The sequence below is a fragment of the Lagopus muta genome, chromosome 1 (genome assembly GCF_023343835.1).
Source record: "Lagopus muta isolate bLagMut1 chromosome 1, bLagMut1 primary, whole genome shotgun sequence".
NCBI classification, from domain to species: Eukaryota; Metazoa; Chordata; class Aves; order Galliformes; family Phasianidae; genus Lagopus; species Lagopus muta.
The window spans coordinates 61,477,840-61,494,129 of NC_064433.1; the positions used below are offsets into that span (position 1 = coordinate 61,477,840).

The 16,290-nt window shown below is 41.3% G+C and overlaps 1 protein-coding gene across 4 annotated transcripts in view; it reads left to right on the forward strand.

The window, feature by feature from the left end:
• The first annotated feature begins 1,500 nt into the window (after positions 1-1,500).
• CALD1 (caldesmon 1) overlaps positions 1,501-16,290 on the forward strand; it is a 184,399-nt gene continuing 169,609 nt past the window's right edge. The window contains exon 1 of one of the 4 annotated variants that reach the window (XM_048966957.1): positions 1,501-1,771. The gene's annotated coding sequence lies outside the window, so the exon portion shown is untranslated. The remainder of the gene's footprint in view (positions 1,772-16,290) is intronic. The other 3 variants (XM_048966974.1, XM_048966992.1, XM_048967001.1) reach the window with 3 other exon arrangements.

Consider the following 16,290-nt stretch of genomic DNA (forward strand, 5'->3'; position numbering starts at 1 on the left):
CATAGGCTAATAATTTCTGTAATTAATGGAATGACAGAGAACAAATATATTGTTCTCCATAGTTTAGTAAATCCTGCAAACCAAGCTATATATGTACTGTATATATTATTTTTAATATTTAAAGCCATAATGGGAGATATGGTATTAGAGAGTTTCCAAAGGGTTACTGAAAAAAAAAAAGAGCCTTCTGAAAACCAGCAACTTTTTTTACTTCCTCTAATAAAGTTGTGAAATTTGAAATGGCACTGTAAAATTGGAATTGCTTGGTGTAAATCTGTAGAGCTTTGGCTCTTTAAATATATTTTTGTGTTGTAAAGATTAGTTTACTGTCTGTGGACTGAATCCTTCTTGCATTACACATGTGACTAAATCCACGGGGCCCAGTGACCAGAAATAAAGACCCAGAAAGGCATTAAAATATTTTAGCCTGCTCAGCTGCAAAGTCATCTTACACATATTTTCCCCAACTGGTTTTGTGTATGTTATTGTCAAATATGAATCTGCAGAATATCTCCTCGTCTGGAATCCTGTCCTCTGGAGCAGTCAGCACTTCTCTTTCAGCCTTGCTTAGCGGCTGGTACATGTGTTAGAGTCCGTGCACTGCAATAATTTTCACATTTCTTTTCACACTGTCTTAATTTATGTAGCTCATTTATTTCCTGCATCAGTCTGCATCTGTTCTTTCATTTTAAGCTGTCTGTGTAATTTGGAAAGTTATCAATAATGATCACAAAAGGAAAAAAAAAAAAAGAAAGAAAAAATAGGATAAAAAATGATTCTAAGCTTCCTTTATCTACGCTAATGAAAGATATTAAAAAGTACTGTGCAAAATATATAGATGTAAGGCTGTCCTTATAGTAAATGAACCTGTTTAAATGTATAGAGAAATAGTTGTACGCCTGAAAACGAAATCCTTTCATCCAACTACCGAGAATCATTGTCATATTCTGAATCCCTTTTCAAGTTGCTTTTCAGAGCGGGGATATTCTATTTGTAACTTCTGTTGCACTGTTTGAGGTGGAAGCAGGCTGCGGATCCTGCCAACTCATCTTTCATGTGCCTTTCCCACTAGTGTGTCTTTGCAGAATCAAGCTTGCACAGCAGAGAGTTTCTATGTTCCCTCTTACATGTGGTGCTCATTAAAATAAATAAATAATTAAAAAAATCAACGGCAAAGTTCTGCTATAGTGGAATTATTTATTTGATTTTTAAAAACCTGGTGCAGAAAGTAAATATGTTTACTGTGCTCCTTTCCATTCAGTGTACTTCCTTTTTTAAAGCTCTGTTTGTATTCAACAAGACAGCCTCTTTCTCCAAGATTAACATTTCTTATGATTGTTCCTGACAGAGGATTTACTTTCAGAGGCCCTGCTAAGGATAACCAAAAAAGGGCATGTAGCAAGACAGTTTTGGCAGCTTGCATGAATTTTCGGAGCTTTTTAGGTCTTGGTTTTCTGATGAGTGGCTTCCTGAGCATGCCTAGGGAATGACAGGCATCTCTGCAGGCAGGCTGAACCCACCTTGGCTTGTGCATAGCCATTGGCTGCCTATTAGAATAAATTGAGGACAATGCATACCGCTGCCTGCCAATTGTAAACATAAGGGATATGTATTCACTTAGCATTGACTTTTGGGAGGGGCCAAGGCGAGGCTGTAGTTTTATTGAATAGGGCTGTGTGTGAGGCTGCTGGTGTGCCTTTCTTGCTTCGCTCCTGCCCAAGCAGCCAGTTATTCATTTCCTTCCTACTAGTGAAAACTTTTCACCGCAGAGGTAAGGGCTTACCATATGTATTTGTTGGGGAGCGAGTCGGTCTGACTGCGTTTGCGTCGTGCCTAGAGATTAAGAAGCATGCAAAACTTGACGAGTCGTGGAAACGCTCCGAGACGCTCAGATACTCTTCTCCCTCTCCTCCTCTCCCTGTTGTCCATCTGTCCAGATGCTCACGGGGAACCAAAGGGGCAGCTCTGCTGGGCTGTGCAGGGCTGCTCGCTCACCCACTGGTGGAATCCAATGCGGGGCAAAGTGCCGGGAGCAGGGCAAGGTCCCACTCTGCATGGGATCCTGCAGCAGGACTGTCAGCGGGGGGGCGAGAGCCTATCCTTTCTTTATTGTTTCTTTACATATAAGAAAGGAATTGCAGTAAGGTCTTTGGTGTGGTAATAGTGAATTGCTTTTATTTTGCAACTTAATACCTGGGCTTTCAGACTGCAAAGGCAGCCTCCCTCTGTAACTGATATGGATAGAGTAAAGCTCTGGTTAGTGTAACCGATCCGATGCCTGCTGCAGCAGATGTCTGTCATGGCAGCCTTTCACAGAAATACTGTTGACAATAGACAGCATCCGTTTTTGTTTTCAGCCTTCAGCATGCACAGGAGCACATTGCCAGAAATTTTCCTGTGAAACTGTCTGTTCTGTTAAAAGGGGGGGAAAAAAATGTGCTTGGGTGGGACCGGAGCTCTTAAAAGTACTGCTCTGTGCTGGTGTCAGTCAGACCACGGATAACAGAGCTGGTGAGCACGCTGTTCTCCTTTCCAGATCCTTTGCCATGCTTGGGTAGTCTGCAGAAAGTTGTGCAAGGCTGGCTGCTGCTAGCATGGTGTTCTCTGCAGCAGGGAACTTATTAGGGAGAGGGCTGGGAAAATGAAGGGAAGAATGATGCTAGTTACAGACTGATACTTGGGAGAGACAGACATTGACCAAACTGCCAACCCCTGGCCAGTGCTAGAATTGGTTCTTCTCCTATGTCATATGATGTATCATATGGAAAACTGAACAGGAGAACTCTTAAAATGACTTTTTGTGGAATATTTATTTTCAGAGCAGCTTTTATATAATTTTGCCTATTTGTGAACCCTGCTCTTGCAGTCGTATAGGAGAATAATTTGTGAAAATAACCCATTCTGTTCCTTGGCTGCAACTCAAAGAAAATATGCAGGCAGAGTGTTTTTTTTTTTTCTGTGAAAAAAATGTACTTACAATAAGTCGTCTATTTTAGATACCATGCTGTGAATGATTGTGCTTGAATGAATTGCCATCAAAGAACTCCGAGACCCTGCATCTTTCTCAGTTTCATTAAATACAGCAGTGGGCTGCTGTGTGAGCATCTCCAGATGAATGTCATACCCTTTTCTCTTGCCATCAAGAGAGATAGGGGGGGATCCTAAAGCTACATACATACAAACCAATCAAACAGATTGTTTTAACCTAAATTACAAATGCAGTGACACTTCGAGGAAGTAAGTAGTCCATTTGGCAAATTAAGTTGCCTTTAAAGTAAAGCAGGTCTGAGCTCTTCTCAAGTGTCTTGAGAAAGTGCAGGTCTGCCTTTCTTTGGGAGACTTTTTGACAGGCAGGTATCTTTGATAACAAGCCTGCAACTGTTAACACAATAGTTAAATCACTGTGCTGGGGGAGAAATACTTGGTGTTTCCCTGTGAACAGGATACGAAATTGAAATAATATATATTTTATGTAGAGTCCTCTGTTGCAGCACATGATGGCAAGCAGATCGATTCCACATCTTCCATTCACTAGATTAGTCTTGGTGAATTCAATACCTTCATTAATGGATGCAGATTCTGATGCTTGGAGAGTCCTGTGTTGTTCAAATACTCTTTGACAGTGAGCAACCTAAAGGTGCTGTAGGAGAGTAAGGGATTTTCTGCAATTGCCACTCTAGATGCTCACAATTTTCTGACACAGTGCAACCTAAGAAAGGCGTAACTTTGCTTGTGCTTTTATTTCTTGCCTGGTGCTGACAGACAATGCAATCGTGTCACTGAAAACTAAGTGATTTGGAAGGAAGAAGTGCCTCTGAGTTCTGCTGGCTGACACTAGAGGGAAAATTGAGGTCCATTAAGCGTGATCCCAGGGCCATACACAGCAGGGAGACATGCTGGTCAGCAACCATCTGAACTTGGACAGTGTTATTATCAATGCCATTGATTCCAAGTGGTGAAACCAGAAAGGCTCCCTTTGCTGGCTGCCTGCTAGAAGGTAGCATATGTTGCATAGGAGGAGAAAGGAGGAAGTGTCTATCGAGAGCCACACAAGGAACCCTTCCTGTTTTGCCCTTCCCTGTGTGCAGCAGTATGCTGCATGGGGCAACCACTGCAGAGTCAGACACTGCCGCACTGTACAAGGGTTGGAGAACCCTTTTTTTGTGTGTGTTTGAATGAAAACCAAAGCAAAAAAATCCCCAACAACAACAACAAACCACCCTAAATGATGTGCATTGGGGCACCTTTTTGATTGACGTGATTGTGATTTTCCAGGCTTTGGGTGGCATGTGCTGGTGGAAGAGAGCAGCACAACCCATATTCTTGTGGTAATGCTGACATTGGTTCAGCTTTTTTTTTTCTTGTCAGGCAGGGTTGATGGTTTACATGTGCTCTGTGTGCTGCTGCTGTACACCGTAATCTATGTTGTCACATGTGAAAAACACTCCTTGCTCTTACGCATGCTTAAAATGCTGCTTGCCCTGGAGAGGTTTTGTTTCCCAAGGGCATCTGTTCTATTGCAGAGAGGTGAACCTTTGCTCTCTTCCTTCCTTCACGCAGGACAAATAGGATTTGAATGCCTTGGGACTGCTTAAAATACCTTGATTTCTCAGCCGCTTCTTGCATGAAACCCATTCCGTTGGGTACTCATGTTCTGATTTTTACCAGATACCAGTGGAGCTGTTAACCTGTATCTGCTAAAGGGGCAGCTTGATGCATTTAATCACTACACATGAACAAAGAGGGACAGGAAACCATATATGCATAAGAAAGAGAGGGCCAGACAGCAGCATTAGCTGTCCATCTGCTAGGCTTGTCTGGACTCTCCTGGGTAGCAGAGAAAGCACCAAAAAAGGTAACTGTGCACAACGTGAAGCACAGTCTTGTGAGCCTCTCGTTGCCTTTGCAGGGAGCTTTATAGGGAGCTTGCAGGGTTGGGCTCCAGTTATACAAAGCCTGAGGCAGACAGGCCTGTGGCTGCGAAGAGTAGGAGTCCATCTTCAAAGAAAACTTCCATTCTTTACAAATTGTCTCCGCTTAGTAACTACCTCCTGGAAGCTCGGAACAGGAAAACTATTCCTCACTCGATTGCTCACCTGTAGGAGTGTTCATATTCAAGAGTTGGATTGCTGTTTTTGTTCCTAGCTCTTGTGTGGTTTGAAACGCTAGGAGTGCTGAGAATGGATTTTGGGCACAACTGTGCTGGAAACAAGTCACCCACCTACACATCAGTGCCTCTCCTCAGATGTTGGTGCACTCTGGGAGGCTGTGGCTGTTGCATGTCTTCAAATGGTTTGTCAAGGATTTTGCTGGGACTGAAATTTGACACAAAGGCATTTGAAGATCAGATTAGGTTTGACCTTTTGGGATGGAACACTGAGGTCATAGGATGGTTGAACTATGTAACTATTTCTCTTCGCTTTTCCTACAGCTCTGGTACATTTCAGCTAGCCCAGCGGGGAAGGACACACAGTACATTGTAATTTGGGATCCCTCCCACCCCCAGGAGAGCTTTTTCTTGAAATGGATTAGATTAACAAGGAAGATTAGGGCATGTAACACTGTCAGCTAGCTGCTAGTCCTGCTACATTAGCAGTACTGTTTACATCCAGAGTAGGAAACTACTTCATTTTTCTCCTTTGGAACTGTGCTTAGTGCTGATAAGTGGTGTGGGACTGGCAGCTGAGCTGCCAAGCAGATAGTAGCATTAGCAGTCCCTTTTCTCAAGCACTGCTAACTGGAACCTCCTTATCCTGCCTACAGAAGTGTTTAGGGGGTCTGTTCTGAAGTCAGGACAAAGTGCTCACTGGGTCTGTTCTGCTGACTTTCAGTAGCAAATAACTGGGGAAATGAAGGAAGGAGGGAGAGGAAAAAGAAGGCCAGATCTCAAACTGTTGCAGTCATTTGATTTTTTTTTTCCCTGTGATCATAAATACCTGGTGAGTCACCTAATGGCTGTGTGTGTGTTTTTGAGTCTTCAAGCTCAAGATAATCCATGCGGTTTTCTATTTAGCTTGTGAGGCTACTGAGCATTTGTAAATAATTTTTAATCCTGTAATCCAAATTTGAGCACTGTCCTTATTTTTTATTGATTTCAATTTTGATTGATTGAAATACCTTATTTTGAATTTATTTCTCAGTGAGAAAGCACACATTTTGGCTTGTTTGCACAATTACATATTCCTCTAGAACTGATTTTTTCTGGACTGCAAGCATAAAAACTCAGAAGCACAGTGAAAACAGTGGAAAGTGGGCCAAGCTCTGTGCCGTGACACTGAGCTGAAATGCCTGGATGGGATTTTTCCAGTATTTGCAGATACAAGTGCACTTGCTGCACCTGAGAGCATCCCATTTTCTTGTGAAGTTGTGCGGATAGCAGAGTTGCAGGATGAGAGATTTTGCTGACAGCCTTGTTGTAGTGTCATGACGTTGGAAGAGAAACTCTTGGCCATGCTGCTAAGCTTTACCTGCTCGCTCAGCTTCATGTTATCAGAAAACTCAGTGCTGTACCTCCTGGCAGTGGGGAAAATGTGAGGGGAAGCTTTCAGGCAATGGAAATCATTGCGTGTTTCCACACCCTCTTGTGTACAGAACGCAAATAAAGAGCATTTCCCTTGAGACTCACTGTGGAGGGTGTGAGGAGAAGTGGAACCCACCCATTTGCACATTTTCTGGTTCGTGTCCTTAAATGGGAAAAAAAATCTTTGGAATTTAGCTCATAGAACGGTTATAAATAGATTTGTGGAGATAAGGTTTTGTTGTAAATACTCTGTTTTGGGATCTATTGAGGAAAGTGACACTGTAAGCTGACAAATGATGGGAAAGGAGAGCTTTTGCAGCAAGACCATGTTTTCATGCACAGGCACATCCCTTGTCTGCACCGGTCAACATTCTTCCTCCACTTATGTGGGGATCCAAGGGGCACCGCTAACTGTGCACCCCTAGGATCTGAGTAAGTCAGTGAGGGAGAATTGCCGTTTGTGATCCCCTCATGTCTGTGGGTATCAGGATTTGCTGGAAGATCACTTTGCCTCCCACCCCAGAGCAGCAGTGGCTGTGGGGCCAGGCTGGGCCCTGAGGCTTGGCATAAGTCGCTGTCAGCCGGCTTCAAAGGGAGCTGTGGCCATGTGGAGGGGCTGAGATCGGTCCCTGTTTGTTTCTTATTTGGAGGGCTTTGATTTTCCCGTTCTCTTTCTGTGGCTGCCACAGGGCATGTTACTAGCCTCTTCCTGCTTCATTCTTTTCTTTGACAGCAAGCTCTCTAATGGTGAAATGGTCCTCCTCCCTTTCCCATTTTTTTCTTCAGCTGCAGTGTTTGCATCAGTAACATCTCTGATCCAGAAGCAAAGGCAGGACTTTCCTAATCCTTTACCTTTCCAGAGCACATAGCAAGCTTGTTACATAGCCCAAATCATCACTGTTCAGTACAAAGCACCTGTATGGAGAACTGTTTCTGTCTGCATCTTCCCTTACCTCTAAAATAATGACCTAGTAATAACCTGCTTTCTCTCAGCAGTTTCAAAGCCAGGGGGAGAATTTGGCTTCATTCCTGTCTAGTTAAAGCTCATAAGTTTGGGAAAGAAATTCCTTGGGCTTGGCCACAAATTGTGGGAACAGGAGGTAGCTGTGTTAGCTCTGAGCTCAGGGGAAATGTTTGGCCAGCTCTCATATACCTGCAGAGCTGAGTCTCTCTGCTGCTGATGCTAAAGGATGTCATCCTGTATCAGGGCTGTGCTGTGGCTCTGGGTCTGGGGAGAAGAGGGGAGAGGAAAGGGTTTGCTCCTCTGCAGGGCTCTGGGAACAGCAAAGCCCTGTCAGCCCTAACAGCCACATCCTGCTATGGAAATTAAGGATTTCAACCTAAATGAACCCACTTCAAATAAACTGGATTATAAAGACCGAAATGCAGCATTTTAATTGCTGTGAATATGAATAGGAGTCCTTAGGAAATCCTGATGATGGAGCTAAGCATTTCTGTGGCTAATGTATATTGCATTAACAAAAGAAGGCCAGCTGAGGAGTTCTATTCTGCTACTCCCAGTAACTTAACACATGGATTGTCTGAGTTCAGCTGTCACTGCATTGCTGAAAACAAGGAGATGTTTTAACCTGGGCATTGGCTGGTCTGATTCTGATCTTACTTCAGCAGCTGTGTGGTGATGTAAACCTTACTTCAGTTTTAAAAAATACATATTGGGTCTGATCTCAGTTATCATAATGTAGATCAGAGTTAGTTTCAGAATCCATCTTTTTTTGTTTTGATTTCTGTGCATCCCCTGAAGGATGCTAGCAGAAGGGAATTGGTCAGAATTGTGGTAAGGAGCATTCATTGGGAAACGATATTTCATAAAAGAGAGGACACTGGTAAACCAGTAAGCCAGTATAAATTCCACTGCTCATTTGCTCCCTGGTGATTAAAAGCCTGCCATAAATGGTAAAGGCTGGGCATTCATTCGTTGCAGCCACAATAGTAAATGTCTTATTCACTGGACACAGTATACAGTCAAGGAGCAAGGGCCTGGGACAATAAAAAGGAAAAACAGCAGCTATTTTTTGCAGTTTGTTTGCTGTTTTCTCCACTGTGTGGTACTAAAAAGCTCTGTGACTACCTTTTTTTGTTGTTGTTCCTTTATTTAGATCCATGCAAATGGCAGTAGGTTTGTTTTGCCATTTAATCTTCCCTCCATAAAACCAGACACATGAACCTATTTCCTCTCCTTCCCCCTACACAACCCAAACAAGAAAAAGACATTTCCTCTACCAGTATAAATAAATGTAGCACTTCTGTCTTCAGCATATCTCTTGTGGGTTTATATGACTGCAGGCTGGGATTAGCAGACAAAATCTTATTCTCACCCCAGGTATAAAACGCTAACATTAACAAAAGCAATGATTAAATGCCAGTGTTTCAGAAACAGCGGTAGGATCACAGGAGTACAGCAAATAGTAAACGTGTGTGCATGAACAGAGATGAATCTGGGGGGAGGGCAGGAGCAGCGTGCTTTGGATGGGAGTTGCAGAAGGGCTTCCAAGCGCTGCGTGCACCCTGAGGGATTTTCCTCCCAGCACATCAGTTCCTGCAGTGAAAACCCATGCAGATGACATTAAGATGCAAAGTCGTTAGAAAACAGTTGTGTTTTCATTCTCACTTTTCAGTTTGTTTTCTTTACAGTTTAGTACCTACTCTGACATCAAAATCAAAGGGAGAAAATAGTCAGCCTAGTTGCTTTTCACTTCCCAAGGAGGACAAATAAGTAACTACAACAATGAAATTATGTACTGTTCCCTCCTTGCTGAAGATTCCTGTGAGTTTTTTACTTGTCATGAGCCTTACAAATATGATGTTTGTGTCATATTGATATATTTAGAGGTTATTGATAGGATCCTTCAAGCTACTGACATTTTGATGTAAGCCCATAAGGATTTTCATCATTGGCATCATCCAGTTACTTGTATTTTGAGTATGTTTAAACTAATGTGATCAACTCTTCAGATTATATAGTTGGTCACAGGACAGTTGGCTAGATTTGAATTCATTTTTCTGCTCCTCAAAAATGTTACTGCTGGTCTCAAGAAGTACCATGGCCCTGCAACAGATCTGTGGTTCACCTTCTGTTTTCACACACATCTGGGCCTCTGCAGCTTCCAGTAAGTATACTTGGTAAAATGACTTTTTGTCACTGTTGATAAAGTAGGCATTTTTTCAGCTATGGTGCTATGTTTTTTGTTTGAGAAAAACAGTGTTGATAATACACTGATGTTTATGGTTGCTGCTAAGCAGTGCTGTACAGAGCCAAGGCCATTCTCAGCGAAGGGTGCAAGGAGCTGGGAGGGGAAAGAATTAGGACAGCTGACTGAAACTGGCCAAAACTGGTGGAAGGAGTTTTGAAGGGGGTGGGAGTTCATCTTGCTCTCTTCTGCTGTGCGGGGGGCTAGCTGGGCATCAGCTGGAGGATGGTGAATAACTGCTTGTACATCACTTGTTATATATATATTCATATATATACATATATATGGTCATAACTATTATCCTTTTCATTTTCTCTATCTTAGTAAATAGTTTCATCTCGACCCACAAGTTCTACCTATTGTTTCTTGATTCTCTCCCTCATCCCACTGGGAAGGAGGGGGAGTGAGGGTAAGACTGTGTGGTGCTCAGCCACCTGCCAGCTTAAACCACCGCAAGTGGTCCTTTGTGATAGTTTCTGTTACCTTCCTTCACTGGAAAGTTTTTTTTTTCTTTTTTCTTTTCAATGTATTGCTTTCTTAGAGTTGAAATCAATGCCCTCAGCTTCATCAGAAGGATCACAATATTTTATGTCAAAGAGCTGGAGGGTACAAATTAGGCCTACTTTGACTTTTCATCTCTGGATGGCAGTACTTTTGAGGAGACTGTTATCATGCATTGACTTATCATGGAGCTGTGGTTTATAAGACTGATGCCCAATGAGGAACCCTAATGTGGCTAAAAGAAGCCATGAGAGGTTTTAACAGCCCAGTATTGTGATAGTAATACAGATTACTGCTTCTGTTCTCTGGCTATTGAAAGGAGCTGGAGAAAACCAATTTGGAGACCAGAATAACCAAATAACTGGTGTGTGTCATATTTCTTCATTCAGGATTTGGACTGGATTTGCCTTCTTTGATACCAGCTTGTAAATAGCACCTGGAACCTTTGTGAAAAGCCCTTGGTTAATAAGCAAATGGAGAGCAATAAATATTCTTACATAGTTGAAGAAATTTTTATTTCCTTTTTTTAGCATCTTCAACTTTCTTGAGCCCCAAAATAAGATGTGAGGCTACTTTGTTTTTCTTTATTTCTCATTTAAGAGGCAGGTAAATTATGCATGCTTTGGAGTCATTTCCCTCTCTCTAAGAGATTTGTGACTGAGTTTCATGTTGGTTTAGTCTCATACTGGCTGCCGTGGAGAAGCTTTGCAGAAGTTAAACTCTGCTGCTCCACACTGTACATGGCTGGGAGTTCTCCTTTACTTGTAGGTGTCTTTTAGTAAAGACTTTCAAAGATGTCATTTTACAAGAAAAGCTTTTTATTTATGTTTGTCCTGCATGTGCCAGAAAGGTTGGAGATTCATGATCCGTGAGGTCCCTTCCATCCCTGGCCATTCTGTGAGTTGATTCTGTGATTGTTTGTTAGAATACTCTTCCCTGTGAATTGGCTTAAGATTTTTCAGTCTGTTGTCCAGCAAAGAATTCCCATTGTCAGTAATGATGTTTATTGCTTCACCTGTCAAACCAGAAAGCTACTGTCCTTCGTAGACCATCTGCTCCAACAACCCAAAAGGTGTTACAAAATAAGCAATATTTATTTTTCTGTTTACTGCCTTCTGTAACAGACACGAATTCCTTTTGTGGAGTCTATATATTGAAAATTTAATTCTAATACAAGGGGAAATGTTTTCCTCCTGTATCAGTGTCTAATAAATATCACTTCATGTTATTAAGAAGTGAATTTACTATATGTGTGGGAAGTAGGTTTCGTTAGGATGAACTGATTGAAGTGGTGACAGACTGTGAATCTGGCTTATATGACAAAACACACATTTGTGAAAGTCTAGAAACAGTATGGTGAACTGGAGAAAACATTATAATCTGAGTGTTATTTCTGTCTCTCCTGTGACACTTCATGGCAATGGAAAGGCACTGATGGAAAGTCTGTTGGCATTAGAAGGCACAGAAATGGTTTCATCGATCTTGGTTCAGTGCTTAAATATTGCTGAGCCTGAATTTAAATCTTTAAATTCCAGGTTTTCCCCCCATTTTTAAAATTAAATACCAGAGGCTATAGGCATTAAAAAAAATAAAAATAAAAAAAGGAAATCCCAAACTGAAAACCTGGGAAAGACATATTAGGTCATCTTGTCCCTTTCCCTGTACAGTGTGAGATGACTCCCTAAAGTATATTCACACGTGTTTTGTCCATAAACACCTCTGTTTATTAACAAAATACAATAAGCTGTAGGTTCTCAGTGAGGATTGGGATAGTTTGCTATGCTTTCTAGTTTTTAGCAAGCGGAAATAGCTATCATTCTAAAATGTGTTTCTTGGCCTATGGATATTGCCTATATGAATTCAAGCGAAAAATACCTAATGAATGGAAACTCATAGAAGAGTTAATGGCAGCTGGTTTTATTATGGACCTCTGACATGATCTCACGCTAGTTTAATACAAGTGTTACCTCACTGACTTCGGTGGAACTGGTTTTCATTTGCAAGGGAGTAAATGAGGCCAAAATCAGTCAAAGACCTAGGGAGATTCTCTGGGAAAGGGTTTTAGTTTGGGGAATGTACTTTACATCCATATAAAATATATGAGCATATCTGCACATTGCAGTCAATGCTTCAGGCCACCTGGGAGATGCTTTGAATAGCACCTGTGCAAATCCAAAATGAAAGGAAGGGATAACTTGCCAGGAAGGGCCAGAGAAGTATCTCATTTTTCTGAGTGCTGGGCCGAGTTTCCTCCTTACTGGACTTCTAATGTTTCCTTAGTGAGATTGGTAGGAAATACGGAAGTGAGAGCCTGTTTTGCAGGTAGCTTCAGTAATTTTGCTTCTTCATTTCAACCATACCAAATTAAAAAAGGAATTGTGTTGATTATTGTCAATCCAGCTCAGACAAAAGCACCAGCTGTACAATTATTCTGCCTTGAAGCTATCAAAGCAAGCAGTGAAATAAGAATCATATGTTTTAGTCAAACCTTTCTCCAGAATTGCACAATATTACGTCCTTCTAGCTCAGCCTTCAACTTAGCTGAATCTTGCAAAACTCTCAAAGGCATCTGTGCTCTACTGTAAGGAAAGAAGAGCTTCAGAGCTTCCTAAATCTAGCAGAGATTTTACTTTGCAGGCTGGATACAAGCACCAGTTTACAACTGTGAGATGAGCACTGTGTTTGTGTAGAGTGTGAGGAAACATGGGTAAAGAAGTGATGGACATTGGTTAAGAGTGGAGAATGGCCAGGGGAAAGGTTTTGTCTTCATAGTTTCTTGCTGCTCATGTTTTGGTGGTCCTGTTCCCTGCTTTCCAGCACAGCAGCACCTGAAGGTCTAGTGCATCTAGTGCACAGGATTTAACACCCTGGATTGTAGCAGAATTTTCCAGCAGCAGTAAACACTGGTTACAGATGATTTCTGCTTTACTCAATCATTGAAATTGTGAAGTTTACAGGTGTGTGACATATTCATTGTAATGTGTTTGTAGTTTGGCTTGGGGAACTCCTGCTGACAGAGCAACACCATTTTAAGACTGTGGAGTTATGTGGTGTTAACTGTGTTAATTTTCATTTTTATTTTACTGAAGAAGCAGAATAATCATAATTAAGCAATGTATTGGCCAAAACTGGTGGGAGAGGAGGCAGTACAGTATGTGACATGCTTTTAATGGTACTGTCCACTTCTTTAAATGGGAGCTCTTACAGAGACCAGTTGGAAGTCTTTTCTCAGTCTGTTACTGAGTTCTTGCTGTTCATTATCTGAGCTGAAGCTAGTGACATTGTCCACAAAAAGTGCAACAGCAGCTAGCACCCCTGTGATTCATGGCAGTGCTAATTACTGCTGGTGGTGATGCAGCAGTGTTCCCCACAGAGCTGATCTGAGAGCACTGACCTGCTTCACACAGCATACAGCTGCACCACGAGACAGAAATGACTTCAAGCTGCAGTGCTCTGCCACGGTGGTAAATTTGAAGGAAAGGCCCTTTACTTGGAGCATTTTAGTCTTCTCTGGATCTTCCTCCTGAGCAGATTAGGTGCTGATGAGGGAAATTTGTAGGAGAGCTCTTGTCTGAATAGAGTATGCGCAAGTTTTATCCTGCTTGCTTCCAGCGTGCTTCTGTCCTTGAAATAAACAAAGCAAACCCCCACATTCCTATTGCTGTTTCAGTACTGTCAGTACAGAAGCTGAACAGAGCTTGCCAAGTCTGCTCTGACCTGTGTACACTGAATCATACCGTGTACATTGTAAGTACTTTCTCTGGAATAAAATGGCCATTATTGTGTGGAAAGTCAATGAAAGAGCTGGGGCTGCAGACTGGGACTTCTAATTACTATGTCATAATTCATAGGTGTAAACAGGGAAGTGGTGCAGACACCATCCCTGGAGGAATTTAAGGAAAGGACAGATGTTGTACTTAGTGACATGGTTTAGTGTGCAGTATTGGTGATAGGTGGACAGTTGGACCAGGTGATATCAGAGGTCTTTCCCAACCTTAAAGATTCTATGCTGTCATACTCACAAACCTATTTACTTAACCTTTTCTCATAGCTCCTTGGACTGTTTGCTGGGGCTGCCATATTAACCATAAAGGAAGAGATAAGTAAACAGGAAAATTATTCTGTGAAGCACGGTTAGAATTTAAGAACATCTTACACAAATTTATAGGCATTAAAATGAAAGAAGAAAAAAAAGCTTAGGGTATTGAATACAGGTTTATCTGTTGAACGTTCTCCTGTATGAAAGTTTTTATTGGCAAAAGACCTAGATAGATGTGGTCTAGGGACTTGGAAGTTATGAGGTGATGTCTTTTATTAGAAGCTGAATTCCCCCTTTGCTACTTAGCTAAATCCAAGGTTAGAATGCAGTATTATGATATTCCATCCAAGTAGTCTGGCCACCCTTGATTGGTTTTATTTTTGATTAGTAAAAATACATGGCAAGAGGTGTTGAACCACTTGCTGGAAACTTGCTGCTGCCAGAGATACTAACACAGTCTACATCTGCAGAGAATTTTTCTTTGCTTAATATCCTGGAGATATACTTAGCAATTGCCCAATGGTCTGAGTGGGCAGTATATCTGGTTTCACTGGTTTCAGAATACAAATGTGTGCAAAGTCTGAAAAGTTGGACTTCAGCAAAGAAGTGAAAGCATGGATGAAGACATAGCAGAAGCTCTGACAGATGGTTTTGCACCCTTTTTTTTTTTTTTTTTTTTTTTTTGTTAAAGTATTGCTTTATGGGTGTCAGGAATGAGCAATTATGATTTCATGTTGAAACATGCCTGAAGCTGGGAAGTACAGTAAGATAGATGGAAATAGGTATTCCTCATGCAGCATTGGTGCCACCTGCTCCACAGGGAACAAAAACCTATCTCTGAAATATTAGAAAGAAAACTTTATGTACCACATGTGATTTTTGCATTTATACAGGTGCAACTGGCTGACTGGATGAGAGATGGAATGTCTCATTTATATCATTGATATAAATTACTTTTTGACATTTACGTGAGTGGTAGAAAACAAACACGCTCCACTTGTGTTGGCGTTCTTGTTGTGTGCATAAAAGAAGACCTGTCCTTACCCATGTGCATTTTCTGTAAGGATATAATGCCCCTATTCAGTATTCATAAAGAAGGCAGTGGCTACCCAGCTTGACTGCTTGATGAAGAGGCAGTTGCAGAATTCCACCCAGTTGAAATCACTGATTTTTGCAAATGGAAATTGTTTATACATTTTTCTTCATTTAGTAGAAATGTAATTAGTGGTTTGCAATGTTTATGTGGATAGCATCAGCTGAATCTTGTTCCAATCCGCTGAATGCTTTTTTAACATGACCTACAATACACATCATGCAAAAATCTGTCCATGATGTCCAAAGTTAAGTGCAAATTCCCAATGTAAATATGAAGTTTTGCCAAGCTGAATTAAGCTCCTTAGGTGGTATCAGGAAGGGCTTTGTTGGATTGTTTACTTTTTGCAGGAGGTAGAGGATAGAAGAGACTATAAATAGAAATAAGATGCTATTCCACAACTGAGGGATTAAATCTTGAATTAGACTGTTGTATAAAATCTAAAGACTGAAATAAAATCACTGCCCAACACTCACTCATTTAGTGATCTCTGGAAACTCTCTTGGGGAACCAGCTGCACTCTCAGCAAATTATTAGGACAAGGCAAGAGTGTGCAGCCAAAACTTTGGGGGTGTACAGCAATACTAAGAGTGCATCAGGTCTCAAACACGGCACTTTGTACAGTAGCGGGTCTCAACGTTATCCCAGATTTCTTCTTCCATTACCTGATTGTCTTATTTTGTGTGCGTTTTCACTTCAACTTTATCAGATATTAATTCTGTTTTAATAATTTCATAACTTTATAAAGCTTCTGGACAATTTATTTAAGCTGTTGTTGAGCTATTGTACTGCAATGTTTTACTGTTTATTGCATTTTAAGCCCTCACAATCTCAGGAAATGTTTACCATGGTTGAAGCTTATTTCTAACCACTGGAAGTGAAAAAGAATGAGGAATTGTTCCCTCTATCTGTCAAGATGAAAACAAAG